Source organism: Lepus europaeus, chromosome 4 (assembly GCF_033115175.1).
Source record: "Lepus europaeus isolate LE1 chromosome 4, mLepTim1.pri, whole genome shotgun sequence".
In the NCBI taxonomy this organism is placed as follows: Eukaryota; Metazoa; Chordata; class Mammalia; order Lagomorpha; family Leporidae; genus Lepus; species Lepus europaeus.
In genome coordinates this window covers 50,029,538-50,047,790 of record NC_084830.1, presented here as the reverse complement: position 1 = coordinate 50,047,790, position 18,253 = coordinate 50,029,538, and the positions used below count along the sequence as shown (strand labels likewise).

At 36.8% G+C, this 18,253-nt stretch overlaps 1 long non-coding RNA gene across 3 annotated transcripts in view; it reads left to right on the top strand.

Annotated features, from left to right (window-relative positions):
• Positions 1-18,253, top strand: part of LOC133758337 (uncharacterized) — a 68,605-nt gene that overhangs the window by 1,603 nt on the left and 48,749 nt on the right. For all 3 annotated transcript variants that reach the window (XR_009865789.1, XR_009865788.1, XR_009865787.1), the window contains exon 2: positions 7,498-7,553. This is a non-coding gene — a long non-coding RNA (uncharacterized LOC133758337). The remainder of the gene's footprint in view (positions 1-7,497; positions 7,554-18,253) is intronic.

Genomic DNA, 18,253 nt, shown 5'->3' with positions numbered 1-18,253 from the left:
TTAAAATATCCATCGTATTGTGATAAAATTGTTGGAGTAAAGGAACACATTCCAATTTCAAATGCTTTTATTTTCTTGTTCTGTTGAATTTTTAAATTCTTCTGAAAGCCTGTTAACTATGAATAACTCCATACAAAACTCTCTTAATTTACATGACTCACGGTCACCATTAAGTTTCCTTAATCCTTTAAAATTATTTGGTTTTAGCAAAAAAGAAAGAGTTGTGATTGTATATTAATAAGTACATTATATAAATAAGTACCATAAAATGTAAATAAAAGTGATGAATGTATTTACTAAGATCTTTTTTTTAATTGCATATTCAAATAAGCACAAAAATGCATTTGTTTGAATATTCTCACATATATAAAATATACATTTAAATAAATGTGTTGTATGCTTCTAAATGTCTAATCATTGAAATAAACACAGCTGTATGTTCCCCATATGTATAGCTCCAGATGTTTGATTCTGGAACTCTACACCTTGGTATCTGGTTATATATACAATAGAAAATGCTGAACTACATGTGCATAGGAATAAATTTTTAAAATATATCCACTGTAAGAAAATATGATAGCAAGTATTGAGTCCCTTCCATTGAATTTCTTGTTGTGAACATATCCTTATGAAACGACTTGTCCTAGCTGGTTGTTCTACAAGAGGTTAGTGATCTATAAAATAAACACCAGTTAACTTGCCCTATATGAATATAACTCTTGCAAATGTTTTCAAAAGATGTAAACACCAAAAAATGTTTTTTACCAGTTAACTTTTTTTTTTCTTTTTGAGAGGTAGAGTTACAGACAGTAAGGAGAGCCAGAGAGAAGAGGGAAAGGTCTTCCATCCGCTGGTTCACTCCCCAGATGGCCATAACGGCCGGAGCTGCGCAGATCCGAAGCCAGGAGCCAGGAGCTTCCTCCAGTTTCCCGCACGGGTGCATGGGCCCAAGCACTTGAGCCATCCTCTACTGCTTTCCCAGGCCATATTAGAGAGCTGGATTGGAAGAGGAGCTGTCAGGACTAGAACCAGTGCCCACATAGGATGCAAGCGCTGCAGGAGGTGGATTAACCTAATACACCACTGAGCTGGCCCCACCAGTTAACTCTTAATCCTCCCCAGATTTCAATTAGGAAAAGTCACACTATTCACTTCTAGATTATTGCTTTTTCACTTCTTTCTGCTACTACAAAACTTGAAACATTTATAATTTGGTGTTTCCCCATAGGCACAAATGTATATTAGAACTCATTATGGAGAACAAACCTAACTAGCCAAACAACAAATAAATATTTTTAGGCACTCTGAACAAGAAGTAAATGGTTACATGAAAATTAAAACACCCAGTTATATGTTTTGAATATGCTTGTTTCTTTAACATGCTAATGCTTTTCGCCTAGATGAATATGCATATATCTTGAAATCAAAGGCAATCAATTTGACATATTTATAGAAATTTTTTAGTAATCATGAAGCTCACATTGCTTAACAAAGTTATTAAATGTTAAGAATATATGAAATCTATTGAATATATTAAAATTATAAATATAATATTAAATTACTTAATCTTGTCCAGCAGCCCTTTGTGTAGTTACTCAAAGTTTAATTATCCAGCCTAGCTCCCCAAGAAGCAGGAATCAATTATATAGTAGGTCAAACCAAATATTGCTATTTCTGCACCATCATACCAGGAAAGTGTTAGGGTGAGCATTGTTTAAATTTAAAGCAATGATTTCCCATGTGAATTCATTTAAAAAAGCTCTATGATCCCCAAGGTCTGTTAAGTCATAGTAACTTATAGTACTATATTTAAACTATAGTACTATACTTAATAAAACCTAGAAAATGGGTATGCTTTCCTTAAAGGTAAACTTCATTTTCAAAACTCAGAAAATTAATAAACCATCAAAAATCATTTTTGTTAGGACTGGCATTATGGCATAGCTGGTAAAGCCATCATCTGTGATGCCTGCATCCCAAATCAGTGCTGGTTCTTGTTCCAGCTGCTCCATTTCTGATCCAGCTCTCTTCTAATGGCTTAGGAAAGCAACGGATGATGGCCCAAGTACTTGAATCCCTGCCACTCTCATGGGAGATCAGGATGAAGCTCCAAGCTCCTAGCTCTTGGGTTCAGCCTGGTCCAGCCCTGCCCATCACAGCCATTTGGAGAGTAAACCAGCAGGTGGAAGAGCTGTCTCTTTCTCTCTCTCCCCCCCCAACTCCTTAGCTCTAGCTTTCAAATAGGTCTTTTAAAAAATCATTTTTGTTGGCCTGCATAATATTTGAAATTATAATTACATAGCATATGTATAGAACAAACCCCATGGAAAGAGCAGGACTACATTATTAAATGCACATTTCAGTGCTTATTCCTCTTCTAAATAATTGAATACAAATTGTCTTTGAAATCTGGAAAAAATATTGTCTCAAAATATTCCTCAGATGGTACAAGAACATATATAGACGATTATTTCATATAAGTGAAAAAAGATGGAATCACACAATGAAAAATACTTGAAGATAAAATTTGGAATGTATGAAAAGCATATCTTGTAGCCAATTAAAATGTTCACATTTTTTCCAGTACCTTGAACATTTAATATATGTCAATAACTCAAATATTTCAGAAATCATGATGCAACTTGCAAATGATTCACAAACACTATTTCCCCCTTTTTAGTGTACACATAATAATAATGGAAGATTGCCTCCTGATGTCCAGGAGATGACTCAGTAATCCAAACTCTGTGATTTTGTGTCTCTTCCATCTCAAAAGGAGATCTCCGCATTCCTCACATCATGGCAACAGCAATCTAAGAATCTAAAAGGTTTTTTTTACTACTGTAAGGAAGAATTCAGGCACATCATCTGGGATGTACTTTTGTCACTCAGTATTATTTCTAGAATACATCAACATTATATTAATTTGATATTATATTGCTAAGAACCATATCCCTGTTTTCTTTGTATTATATCACATTTTCTCCCCAAGTCCAGGATTCCAGAGCCCTGTTAGCATGATTCACTTATCCTTTGATTCATAGTATACTTTTTTACATAATTTATTTATGTACATTGCTTATTTCTTTATCCACCCAAATAATGTAAATTGATTTAGGGTAGAGATCCTTGGCAGTGCCTAGCACTTCACAGACAATCAAAAAAGGGCCACTGATTAATTATTTTTTACTGATTAATTTCATTGTTCATAGTCATGATTAACTCATTTTTATCTCCTGTGATACCCTAGTGCTTGGATATAGCACAATTCATGTTATCTATTCACCTGATATAGGATTTAGGAAATATTACTAAGTTTTGCTTATTACAACCAGGTTTTTATAAATTGCTGGGTGTATATTTGCAAGACTTTTAAATAGTTTATAATTAGGAGTAAAATAACAAAATTGAAAAGCATGTGAATATTTTAAATAAAAATATTATACCTGGGGTGACAATACCAATTAAGATATCTACAAAGATGTCCACAGGCCATGTGAGTTCAGTTTCTGGTACCAGCTCATGATTCTAGTTTCCTGAAAAGCAGACTCTAGCAGCAGTGCTGTTGGCTTAAATTCAGTTCATTCTACCTTCATGCAAGACCTGAATTGTGTTCCTGGCTCCTGGCTTCTGTCATTGCCTAGTCCGGACTGTTATGAGTATTTGAGGGAGAGAATCAGCACATGGGCACTCTTTGTCTATCTGTCTCTTTCATTCTCAAAAAATCTATGTGTGTGTGTGCATCTATGTGTCTACTAAATATTTTCCCCAAAGTATTTTACCATTTTACCCTCCTAACAGTAGTGTCAATGACATTTAAATGTATTAATCTTTTCAGAAAATCAAATTTTGTCTTATGACAACTTTATTGAGTTTATTCAATTAATTTCTGCTGCTAACTTGTTTTCTTTATTTCCACTTACTTAATTTTCTTCTCTATGTTCTTCAGGTAGAACACAACATAATTGATTTAAACTTTTATTCTTTTCTAACGTAGGCATTGAAAACTAGAAAATTACCTCTAAGAACTGCCTTGGAAGTATCCCATAAATTTTGATATGTAATATTTTAATTAACATTCATTTAGAAATATGTTTTAATTTTCTCTTGTCTGCCTTCTTCTTTTATCATTGGGTTATATATTGAGAATTGTTTTTAGTTTCCAATGCTTGAGGCTTTCCTAACATCTTACTGTTATTGACTTTTAATTTAATTCTACTCTGGTTAGAAAACATAACTCTGTAAAGTTTCAACTTTTGAAAATTACTGAGACTCATTTTATAGCCAAACATATGATTTATCTATTTCCAGTGTACTACAAAAAATTATGTATTCTGCAATTGTAAAATATAATACTCTATAAGCATCTATAATAATCTACATTGTTGCTAATGTTTTTAACATTCTATCACTTTCTGGAGTTAAATTTCCAACTATGCGTCTGCATTGGTTTTTCCATTTAATTGTATTAATTCTTGCCTGATGTATTTTAAAGCGTAATGTTAGGCACATGCACATTATTGTTGAGGCTTCCTGATGTCTTTTATCATTATAAAATGTTGATTTTTTAAGGTTTATTTTATTTATTTGAAAGAGTTACAGAGAGAGGTAGAGACAGATACAGAGAGAGAGAGGTCTGCCATCCACTGGTTCACTCCCCAAATGGTTGCAATGGCCGGAGCCTAGCTGATCCAAAGCCAGGAGACAGGAGTTTCTTCCAGGTCTCCCACAGTGGGTGCAGGGGCCCAAGCACTTGGGCCATCTTCTACTGCTTTCCCAGGCACATTTGTGGGGAGCTGAATCAGAAGTGCAGTAGCCAGGATTTGAAATGTTGCCCACATTGGTGGCTGCACTGCTGGCCAGGGCTTTAACCCACTGCGCCATAGCACCAGCCCCAAAATGTTGATTTTTTTTTTTTTTTACCTCTGGTATTATTACTTTTCTTAAAGTCTACTTTACTTGATATTAATAAAATTATAATAGTTTTCTTATGCTTATTTATTCTACTAAATCCATTGTTTTACCTTTACGTCAAAGTTATCTTTGTCTTTGTAACTAATTCTCTCTTTTAGAAAACATGTTGTTGGTTTTGGTTTTTTATCCAATCTGATAAACTTTGATTTGTTATCAAAATGTTTATTATGTTTATATATAATGAAATAATTTGTGGGAAGAGTTTAAATCTACCATCTTATGTATTTTCTAATTTTTTTTCTATTTTTCTCTATTTTTTCCTTTCTTATATGTGTTTGGCTTAGTCAAATATGTTTAGCCTCCCATTTTTATTCTGCTAACAACTTTTAGCTATATGTATTTTACTATTGCATTAGTGAGTATCTGAGAATTAAAAATGTATATCATTAAATCATGGCTAAGATTCATCAATGTTATATCCATTTAGTATTACATTGCTGAGACTTATCCTACTATGTTCCTTATTTGCATTACCTGCTAGACTACACTCTAGCTCTAACATACAAAACTGAATTTCACAGAATTTCACATTACACACTCAACACTTCACACTTTCAATCTATGCATCACACTTCGCAAATAAAAGACTCTTGTTACAATATAATTCCGTTTTTTCTTTCTTCTTTTTCCTTTTTTCATTTGTTTAATTTTTAAGATAGCATATTTTCAATTTACATTATGGTCAAAGGCTTGTTGTACCACTAAATAAAGAATTCAGGGGCTGGCATGTGTTGCAGCAGGTTAAATCACATCCTACCATGCCAACATCACATATGGGCACATGTTCAAGGTCGGACTGTTTTACTTCCTATCTAGTTCCTTGATAATGTGCCTAGAAAGAATCAGAAGATGGCCCAAGTGCTTGGGCCCTTGCCACTCACGTGGAAGACACTTGGCCATTTGGGGAGTGAACCTGTCATGGAAGATCTCTTTGTCACTCCCTCCCTCTCCATAACTTTGAATTTAAAAAAGTCAAATAAATCTTTAAAATAAATAAATAAATAAATAGTTCAAAACCATTTATATTCCACCTTGTCATATTATTTTAGTCATATATGTTTCTTTAAATTTATAAAATCAAGTAAAAATGCAGTTACTGAGGTAGGCATTTGGAGCAGTGATTAAGACAACGCTTGGGAAATCTGCATCCCATATCAAAGAGCTTGTATTTGAGTCCTGGCTCTGTTCCCAATTCCAGCTTGCTTGGAGGTTATTATTTTAAGTATGTGGGACCCTGCCATCCATGTGGGAGATCATTGTTGGGTTCCTGGTTTCAGCATGGCCCAGCCTCCAATGTTGCAGATATTTGAAAAGTCAACCAATAGATGCAGGATTTCTTTCTCTTTTCTCCCTCTCTCTTTCTCCCTCTCTGATTCTGTGCCTGCCAAATAAAGATATTAAATAAATAAAATAAATTAAAAATGAGAGGCAAAATTAAATAAAATTTCTTTTGACTTAAAAGGTAAATATTTTAGGAAAGATTTATTTATTTATTTAAAGATATTTATTTATTTATTTGAAAGAGTTACACACAGAGAGAGAGAAAGAAAGAGAGGCAGAGAGAGAGAGAGAGAGATCTTCCATCCACTGGTTCATTCCCCAATTGGCCGCAACGGCCAGAGCTGTGCCAATCCAAAGCAGGAGTTTCTTCTCTGTCTCCCACAAGGGTGCAGGTGCCCAAGGACTTTGGCCACCTTCTACTGCTTTCTCAGGCCATAGCAGAGAGCTGGATCAGAAGTGGAGCAGCTGGCTCTCAAACCAACGCCTATATGGCATGCTGGCACTGCAGGTGGTGGCTTTACCAGCTTATGCCACAGCGCTGGCCCCAAGAATTACCTTATGTCTACTCACATATTTACAGTTCTAGTGAATTTTTATTTTTTTCTACATTTCCAATTGTGTCATTTCCCCTCATATTACAAAATTAATAATTTTTATATTCAACTGTATTATTTTCTGTTTTTATTTGAGTATTATTTTGCCTTTTCTTTTTTGAAGCTTAAAAGGAATTCTGAATTGAAAGTATTTTTTTTCTTTGAGCACTTTACACATGTCATGCCATTTTCTTCTTTTATAATTTATTTAAATTTTAACTTAATCTATTTCATATATACAGATTTAGGAACACAGTGATACTTCCTACCCTACCTTCCTATTCTACCTTCCCTTGTGCCCAAGCTCCCACCCCTTCTCCTTCTTCCTCTGTTATTATCTCTCATAATTTTTACAATGATCTACTTTCAGTTTACTTATACTCATAATATTAACCCTACACTAAGTAAAGAGTTCAATAAACATTAAGAAAAAAACACTGTTCCTCAACAATAGAGACAAGGGTTATAAACAATCATCGAATCTCAAAATGTCAATTTCACTCCTACATATAAGTTTTGCTACTATATATTGTATTGTCATCTTCATTTGTTTCCAGAAATTTTTTGATATGTCCTTTTATTTCTTCTATGACCCACTATTCATTCAGGAGCATGTTGTTCAGTCTCCATGTGTTTGCATATTTTCTAGAGATTCCTGAGTTGCTGATTCCAGCTTCATTCCATTGTAGTTCGAGAAGATGCATGGTATGATTTTGATTTTTTGAATTTTCTGAGACTTGCTTTATGGCCTAGAATGTGGTCAATCCTAGAGAAGAAGGTTCCATGCATTGGAGAAAAGAATGTATATTCTGTGACTGTAGAAGTAGTTATGTGGATATTTTTTAGGTCCATTTGATCTATAGTGTTGATTAACTCTGTTGTTTCCTTTTTGATTTTCTATCTGGTTGATTGTCCATTACCGAAAGTGGAGCACTGAAGTCCCACATTATTATTTTATTGGAGTCTGTGTCTCTCTTTGGATCCCATAACATTTATTTTAAATAGCCAGGTGCCCTGTAATTAGGTGCGTATACATTTATAATAATGAAATCTGCCTGTTGAATTGATTCACTAAACTTAACATAGTGCCTTTCTATGCCTTTTTCTTTTTAACAGTTTTTGTGTTAAAGTGTATTTTGTATGATATTAGGATGGCTAAACCAGATCTTTTTTTAGTTTCTGTTAGCATGGAATATCTTTTTCCATTCTATTACTTTCAGTCTGTGTGCATCTTTGTTGGTGAGATGTGTTTCTTGTAGGCAACAAATAGATGGGTTTTGTTTTTTTTAATTCATTCAGCCAGTCTATATCTTTTAACTGGAGAGTTGAGGCCAATAACATTCAAGGTGACTGTTGATAAGTAACGACTTTGCCCTGCCATTTTTCCAAAAATATTCCTATTTTTTACTTTGGATTTTCTCTGTACTTTTACTGGGAGATTTTCGTCCTTTACCTTATTTCATAATGTTGAATATGTTTCTGTGTGTAGCCTATTTTTAATCATATTTTGTAAAGGCTTGACCAGTGATGACAAATTCTTTCAATTTCTGTTTGTTATGGAAGATGTTTATTTCACCTTCATTGATAAAAGTAGAGCTTTGTATTGTACAGTATTCTGGGTTGAAATTTTTTTTTCTCTTAAGACTTTAACTATGTCTCTCCATTCTCTCCTAGTCTTTAGGGTTTCTGATGAGAAGTCAGCTGTGAGTTGAATTGGAGATCCTTTGAAAGTAATCTGGCAATTCTGTCATGCACATATTAGAATATTTTCTTTATGTTTTACTGTTGAATGTTTGACTACAATATGTCATGGTTAAGATCTTTCTGGTCATGTCTATTAGGAGTTTTTTGTGCCTTGTGCACTTAGGGGTCTCTTTCTTTCTCCTTATTAGGTGAGTTTTCTGTAATTATTTCAGTGAATAGGTCGTCTAATCCATTCATCTTTCTATACCTTCATGAACTCCTGAGACACATATATTGGATCATATGATAGTATCCATAAATCTTGAACATTGTTTCTAATTTTTCTAATGTATCTTGTTTTTTTTTTCCAGTCTGACTGAGGTATTTCCAAAGATTTTTCTTCTAGCTCTGATATCTTTCTTTGCCTCACAAAAGCTGTCATTCAGGCTTTACACTGTATTATTTATTATACATATTCAATTCTTCATTTCTAATATTTGAGTTTGATTTCTCTTTAAAATTTCAATCTCATGGGAAAATTCTTCCTCAATGTCTTAGATGGATTTTTTTTTAACTCATGAATTCGCTTCTCATTGCTTCTGAATAATCCAATGATTAATCCTTTGAATTCCTTTTCAGGCATTTCATCAATCTCTTCATCTTCACATTCTGATATTGAAGCGTTGTTGTTATCTTCTGAGGGAGTTATGTTGCCTTCCTATTCTTGTTTCTTGAATTTCTGTATTTATATTTAGGCATTGTGGAAATACTTGATTTTCTACTCTAATGGCTTTTATCTTTGAACTATACTTCTGTGGATTACTGGTGTGTCTTCTCTTTCAGTGAATACCCAGAGGCATGTGCTGGGTGTGGCCAGGGAGCTGTGTTCTTGCAAGTATCCAGGGTAACACCCAAATTGGGCATGGTATATCTCCTCTATTGTCAGCAGTGAGGAGAATATGATCACCTCTGTTGGTGCAATCACACCATAACCTCCTCTCTTCGGTGAATAGCCCACAGTGGATGCAACACTGATCTGCACTGCTGCATGAACTACACAAAGGATCCGTGCAGTCTTCTATGTAAGCAAGGATCCCTCTACAATGGCCCATCCAAGGCAATCAGGAAGCTCTGAGCCCCTGATGACAGACACAGTGATTGCCCAGAGACCCAGCTACACCCTGCAACCTATCATGAAGTCACCGAGTTCCCACAATATCAGCACACAAGGCTCCCACAGTGATGGGGTGCAATGGATCTGCTCTACCCTACTAACCTGTCCTGTCCATAGAGAGAGTAGAGACATTCCCAGAGCTGGTTGCCTGTGAGTATTGCTCCTTGGCAATTTGAGCCCCGGTGCCTGTGATATGTTGGGAGGATGGGGGCACCTCACATTTCTACGTGGGTGTGCATACTCCTGTCAATCCTCCCTGACAGACTCAAAGTCAGTTGGGGATGCAGATTATTCCCTCTGGTAAAATTTCCTGATCACACATGTGCACAAGAGCCGCCACAGCTGCTACTGGTATTCAAAAATGGCACCTTCTCCCTGCCAGTTGCCAAATCCCTGTGGGAGGATGGGGTGAAAGAAATGTACTTTTCTTTTACTGGATTAAGCAGGTACCCTGCCCCCAGGTACGGCTCCCGGCTAGGCTCAAAGACATTGTGGTACAAAACTCTCCAACAATACCTCACCCTCCAACAATAACACCAGTGGCATGGGCTGTCATAATCTGCTCTCACCTCCCTCTCAAAGCTGGTGTATCCTCCACTGCCTGACCGTGGGGGTTGTATCTGGTGTCTGTGCTCGTTACTACATATCTGCACCTTCCGTGCTGCACCACAGCATCCTTCTTCTTTCTGTGGGACTTCCACTGCGAATTTCTCTCCAACACTCCACTGGGAATTCACTTCCTCTACTCTTTTTTTTCTTGCTATTTTCCCCTCGTCTAAAGCAATACATATTTTCCCTATTCAACCATCTTGAAATCCCCGCAATTTTCTTCTTGCCTCCATGTTGCTAATGTAAGGTTAACCACTAGTTATCTTGCTGTTGCTATTTTAAATCTATATTTCCTTTTTCATATCTGAGAGTTTTCATGACTTTATCTTTAGTTTTCAGTAGAGCATCTAACAAGTACCTAGGTATATAATTGTACCATTCATTGTATTTTTCCCATTTTGATTTTGCTATTTTTTTTATTTATCTGTTTTCATTTTATTTGAAAGTCAGAGAGACAGGGGCAGACATAGAGATCTTCCATCCACCATTTTTCTCCCCAAATGCTTAAAACAGTTAGGGCTGATCCAGACTGAAACCAAGAAACTGAAACTCAATCCAGATGTCCCATTTGTGTGGCAAGGACCCAATCACTTAAAACATCACTGCTTCCTGTCAAGGAATACGTTAAGAAGATGAATCAGAAGAGGAGCCTAGACTTTCACCCAAGCACTCTGACAGGATACAAGCATCCCAAGTATTGTCTTAACTTCTGCCTTAAATGCCTGCCCCAATTTTTTCTGGAGTTGCTTACTTATACATTAAAAATTTTTATTATTTTTGGAACGTTTCATACATGATTTTTCGAGTAATTTTCCTGGCCTATAATGATTCTTTTTTCATTGTGGGATTCCAATTAAAAGAGTGACAATCATGTTACCCAGGTCACTGAGGTAGCATTTATTTTTGAGGATTTTTCTCTCTCTTCTTCAGATTGCATGTCAAATTCAGCTCTCTTTAACATTGTCTTGGGTTTCTTCAGTGAATCATTCAGTTAATTTACTGTAGAATTTCTGCAACTTCTATTTAAATGGTTTTTTTTATTTTTTTATTTTGCTTTTTACCTAGAATCCTTTATTTAAGGTATACAAACTTCAGGCATTTAATATATACAAATTTAGAAACATAGTATCAATTTCACTCCTCAGATTACCTTTTGTTTAATGTGCAAGTATTTATTTTAATTACTCCTATTTGAAGGTCCTTAGTTTTGGAGAACGGCGAGACATTTTACTATTCACTCTCTCCAGTCCTTAAAGACTTTGGCAGATTTGGGTAAATTCACATTATCCTCACGACTATGTCTTGGAGCAACTACCGGGGTGCTGGCAGATTTGTCATCAATCCACTTCAGGAGGGCTTTGTATCTTTCTACAATGCTGAAGATTACCTTTTAAGTACCCTAGTAGTTACCACAAATCATGGAAAACATGCTATTTTTCTTTTGAGACTGGCTTATTTCACTAAGTATAATGTTTGCAGTTGCATCCATTTTGTTGCAAAGAGAGGATTTCTTTTTTTTTTTTTTTTTTGACAGGCAGAGTCAGACAGTGAGAGAGAGAGAAAGGTCTTCCTTTCGTTGGTTCACCCCCTAAATGGCCGCTATGGCCAGTGCGCTATGCCAATCCGAAGTCAGGAGCCAGGCACTTCCTCCTGGTCTCCCATGTGGGTACAGGGCCCAAGCACTTGGACCATCCTCCACTGCCTTCCCGAGCTACAGCAGAGAGCTGGACTGGAAAAGGAGCAACCAGGACAGAATCCAGCGCACCAACCAGGACTAGAACCCGGGATGCCAGTGCCGCAGGAGGAGGATTAGCCTAGTGAGCCGCGGCGCCAGTTGAGGATTTCATTTTTTTAACCACTGTGTAGTATTCCATGGTGTACATATCTCATAATTTGTTTATCCAATCTTCAGTTGACAGGCATGTGGGCTAATTTTTTTTTTTAAGATTTATTTATTTTACTTGAAAGTCACAGTTACACAGAGAGAGAAGGAGAGGGAAAGAGAGAGAGAGACTAGAGAGAGAGGTCTTCCATCTGCTGTTTCACTCCCCAATTGGCTGCAATGACCGGAGCTACACTGATCTGAAGCCAGGAGCCAGGAGCTTCTTCTAGGTCTCCCACACAGGTGCAGGGGCCAAGGACTTGAGCCATCTTCCACTGCTTTCCCAGGCATAGCAGAGAGCTTGATCAGAAGTGGAGCAACTATGTCTTGAACCCACCCATATGGGATGCCAGCACTGCAGGCGCTGGCTTTACTGTCTACATCACCGCTCTGGCCCCTGGGCTGATTCAATATCTTAGCTATTGTGAATTGAGCTGCAATAAACATGGAGATACAGATAACTCTTTCATATGCTGATTTCATTTCCCTAGGGAAATTTCCCAGGAGTAGAATGGCTGGGTCATATGATAGGTCTATATTCAGATTTCTGAGGTTTCTCCATACTATCTTCCACAGTGACTGCACCAGATTACATCCCCACCGACAGTGGATAGGGTACCTTTTTCTCCACATTCTTGCCAACATTTGTTGCTTTGTTGATTTCTGTATGAAAGTCATTCTAACTGGGATGAGGTGAAACCTCATTGTGGTTTTGATTTGCATCTCCTTGATGGCTAGTGATCCTGAGCAATTTTTCATGTGTCTGTTGGCCATCTGAATTTTATCTCTTGAAAATTGCCTTGTCAAGTCCTTTGCCTGTTTCTTAACTGGATTGCTTGTTTTGTTGTTGAATTTCTTGAGCTCTTTATAGATTCTGGATATTAATCCTTTATCAGTTGCATAGTTTTCAAATATTTTCTCCCATTCTATTAGTTGCCTCTTTGCTGTGCATTCCCTTTGCAGTGCATCTCAGCTTGATGTAATCCCATTTGTCAATTTTGGCATTGTTTGCCTGAGCTTCTGGGGTTTTATCTAAGAATTCTTTGCTTATGCCAATGTCTTGCAGAGTTTCCCCAATGTTCTGTAGTAATTTGATGGTAGCAGGTTATCGATTTAGGTCTTTGATCCATTTTGAGTGGATTTTTGTATAAGGTGTAAGATAGGGGTCTAGTTTCATACTTCTGCATGTGGATATCCAGTTTTCCCAGCACCACTTGTTAAAAAGACTGTATTTGCTCCAGAGACTGATTCTAGCTCCTTTGTCTAAGATAATTTGGTTGTAGATGAGTGGATTGTTTCTACAATTCCTGTTCTTTTCCATTGGTCTGCATGTCTGTTTCTGTGTCAGTATCCCACCTGTTTTGATTATAACTGCCCGGTATTATGTCTGAAAATCAGGTATTGTGATACCTCTGGCTTTGTTTTTATTGTATAAGATTGCTTTAGCTATTGAGGGTCTCTTGTGTTCCCTTGTGAATATCAGCATCATTTTTTCTAGATCTGAGAAGAATGTCCTTGGTATTTTGATTGGAATTGCATTGAATCTGTAAATTGCTTTTGGTGATATGGACATCTTGATGATTTTGATTCTTCAATGAACATGAAGAATTCTTCGTGTACATAGAAGATTTTTCAATTCTTTTATATCTCCTATTTATTTCTTTAATGCTTTGTCATTTTCATCATAGAGGTCTTTGACATCCCTGGCTGTATTTATTCCAAGGTATTTACATTTTTTTGTAGCTATTGTGAATTGTATTGATCTTAGATGTTCTTTCTCATCTATGGCATTGTCTTTGTATACAACAATGGCTATTTGTTTTTGTGTGTTAATTTTATATCCTACTACTTTACCAAACTCTTTCATGAGTTCCAGTAGTCTCTAAGTGGAATCTTTTGGATCCCCAATATATATAGAATCCTGTCATCTGCAAATAAGGACAATTTGACTTGCAATGACCCATCTCAGGCAACCAGGGAGCTGTAAGCCTGTGGAGCCTCTCTCAGTGATTGTCCATAGATCCAGCTACACCCTGTGCCCTCTCTACAATCAGTGGTTGCCAAGGATCTACTCTGCCCTTCCCCGCTAGTCTAACCCATCCACAGAGAGGCACAGATGCTCATAGAGCTAGCTCTCTGTGGGTACTCCACCTGTTTGAGCACCAGAGCCTGAGATGTGTTCAAGCCTGGGGACACTTCACAGTCCTATATGGGTGCCCAGCTCTCATCAGTCCACCCAGACATGAATTGGTGCAGTTGGTACATATGTCCAAAATGGTATCTGCCCACTCTCAGCCAGTTGCTGGGGACTGGGACAGGGAGAGAGAAATGTGCCCTTTTTTCCCTCTCAGTTTGTAGGTACCTTGTGCCCCACAGGTCTCCAGTCCAGACTCATGCCAGGTTCTCCCCACAGCTTCATTGCAGTGGCATGGGCTGCTCTAGTCTGATCTCACTTCACTGTCCAAAGGTGGCACTCAGGTTCTTGGCTGCTGGGGTCCTGTGTTGTGTCTGTGTACATGCTGCGTACCCACACCCTCCATGCCAATCTGCAGCATCCCATTTCTTTCTGTGGAATTTCCACTATAGTTTTCTCTCTAATGCTTCTCTGAGATTGCTTTCATTCTCTCTCTCTCTCTCTCTCTCTCTCTCTCTCTCAATCTCTCTCTCTCACACACACACACACACTATCTTCCCCTAGCCTAGAACAGTAACTTCCCTCCCTATTCAACCATCTTGGAATATCTCTAAATCCTGTTATTTTTCTGATTCCCTACTATTGAGATTTCATAACATTTCAATCATCAAGGTCACAAGAATATTTCCTTTTAACTTTTTAATGTGCCTATAATAGTTATTTTAAACACTTTATCTGATCATTAAACCAATTAGGCCTTCTTGAAGTTACTTTTTATTGACTACTATTTTACCTGGCTATCAAATTTCTCTTCTTTTCATGCCTGGGAATCTTACTGTATACTGGACATGAATGCTATGATCTAGGGATGCAATTATGTAATATTATTCTAAGGAGTGGTGGTTGTATTTTCCAGCAGTCAATTCAAGTATGTCTGATCACTATGCATTTCTATAGGCTTAATTTTGTGCTGTTAAGGTAGATTTGTGGAAATTCTGAAGTGTTTCTCAACATCTTCTAAATAAGCCTTATTGAAATTCCAAATATTTTTTTTCCTTGTGTTCTTATCAAGGCTTGTTTTTTAGCTTAGTTAATGTAGGTATAAGGTAAATACTACTCTAGGGTGTGGTCCTTGCACCAAATCTATGGCCTTTTTGCTGTCTTATTTGTACGCATGAAGTGTCTCAGTGTTGTTGTTGTTTTTTTTTTTTTCTCTACCTAGGCTGGAATTTGCTCAGTCAGCCCTGGTCAATCTCTAATATTTTTATTCTTCCCTCATTCTTATTGCAACCAGTCTTTGATAAGTCCTACAAAGTCTTTCACTATAAGCAAACAGCCTAATCCTTGCCCAAGGACTTGTAGGAAACCCTCAGATGGTTAAGCCTGTCCAGTTTGCATCTTTTCTTCTCTTCAGTATATTGCCCTGCAGATTCTAGCAGAATTGATAGCCCTAAATTCTGAAATCTACCTCCATAGATCAATGGGACTATGTGCTTTGCTCTTTGCCAGTTCTTTATACTGTTATCAGGAAATTGGTCCCAGAGAACTGTATTGAACTTGGGCTCATGTCAAGTGTCTCCCTTCTTTCAGGGATCACAGTTATGTTTAGACTTTTGTTCAATGCCTGAAAAATGGTGTCTCATACGTCTTGTTCAGTAGTTAAGGTAGAAGGGCTAGTCTGATTTCAACTGCTTTATCGTGGCATGAAGCAGAAATACACACTGAGATTTTTTATTTTGTATCTTAAAATGCCGCTAAACTGCTCTTTAAATATTTTATTACTAAACATTCATTATATTTAAATATTGACAATTTTCCTTTCATTTTTCATATTTTTATTTAATTTTCATTCTAGAATCTCCAGTACAGTTTTAAAAAGAAGTGATGGTGACAGGATTTCTTTTTTTCTTGAAGTCAAGGATTGAAATGCTTATAATTAAGTATATATTGACTGTGAATTGTTTTATATTCTTTACTAGGATAAGGAAGTTCCCTTTTGTATACAATTTTCAAATACTTTTTTAAAAACCATAAGTGGAAGTTGGATTTAACAAGTCTTTTTCTTTATAATTTGAAATTATCATAATGCTTTGCAACTTTATACTCAATGTGATTAATTAGATTAATAATTTTCCAGCATTAAAGTACACCCTAGGTGATCTGCTATCCCAACAGGTGCAATGGAAGCCCTGGCTAGTGGCCCAGGTGAACAGCTGTTAGTGCTTAGGGTTTCAGTGGGTCACTGGGAACAAGAAACTTTTCTACATCCTTAAGCATTATACCACATGGCATGATCCCAACCAGGAGGTTGACAACACCATCATCTGGGTTAAGGAAACATCTGGGTTAAGGAAACAGTAAAATGTAGTGAGAAAGTAGATAAGGCTAGTCCTACTAGGTGGAATGGCAAACAGTGCTGGGCCCTAAACAAAAGCCAAAATTTCCACCTGATCTTTATAAGACACAGGACCTGCCACTCAGGGTCAGCTTCATGGTATGAACAGGAGTCACTGTGTACTTACTCCTCATGTAGGATCTCTGTCCTTAATGTGTTGTTCAATGTGAATTAATGCTATAACTAGTATTGAAACAGTATTTTACACTTTATGTTCTGTGTGTGTGCAAACTGATGAAATCTTTACTTAATATATACTAAATTGATCTTCTGTATATAAAGATAATTGAAAATGAATCTTGATGTGAATGGAATGGGAGAGGGAGTGGGAGATGGGAGGGGTGCAGGTGGAAGGGAAGTTATGGGGGGGAAAGCCATTGTAATCCATAATCCATAAACTGTACTTTGGAAATTTATATTTACTAAATAAAAGTCTAAAAAAAAGTAAAAAAAAAAAAAAAAGAAAACTATGCAGGAGGACAGTACTCCCATTCTCAGAATATCCCCAAGTTGGACTAATGCTCCACTATTGCCATCTGAAATTTTAATCATTTTACTTTTGGACTTATCTTTTAAGTGAAGCTTAATGGGAGAATCAAGCATGGGTATGTACAGAGGAGACATGTACAGTGCACATTTTCCTTGACAATCCTTGTTATCCTACTTGCATATAGAGTGAGTGGTGCTCCGTGAGCAGAGAATCATGTTGAATGTTTAGAAAGGCTCAAAGCATATACAAGGTAAGGGCGTTAAGAAAGTCTCTTGCCACCACTGAGTGTTGGTAGAATGGGTACAAAGCAAGATGTGAAATAAAAACAGGTGAGTTAGTTTTTGCAGTGTATGCAGTTTTTCCAGTTTCAGCAAGAACAAAATATGTATGTGTGTATGAGGTATAAAATTTGAATTGTGTAATTTCAGTGATTCTTCATATCAGTAAATGCACTTGTATCTTCATTTTAAACTGACATTGTATATGATATGAAGGCAAATGGTAATATCCATGCTGATGATAGAAAATTTGCTTATTTTACTTCAAATAGAATTAGATGGAAAATAAACACTGATAACTTGAGAGAGACTATGAAAAAGCAGAATTTTGTATTTAATTAACCTTTGATATCACTTTTTCTTGTTTGTTTTAATATGCCATATATTCTTATTTTTCCCTGGGCAGCTAATGCCCTCACACCATTCTACTTTAAGCCTTCTTCTGCAGTATCACAGGTCAGTGAAGATAATACTTGTTGTGAGATAGGGAAAGGAGGAGGAAGAGGAAAAGATCAGGAGGGGCTACCAAGTATTTGTCTCACTGCACATTCTAGTCCCCTATAGCTCTCTTGAAAAGTTTAAATGACCATCACTGTCTTTGAGTCTTGGCCCCAGCCCCAAGCCACACCACTTTGATGTATCTATCTTGCAACATTGCTGATTCTGGGTGAACGCTTCCTCAGTATCTTGTGTTGACTGCCAGCCTGCCCTCCACTAACAACCAGTTTCTGCCTGATGTGCTCATTAGCTCACATCAAGA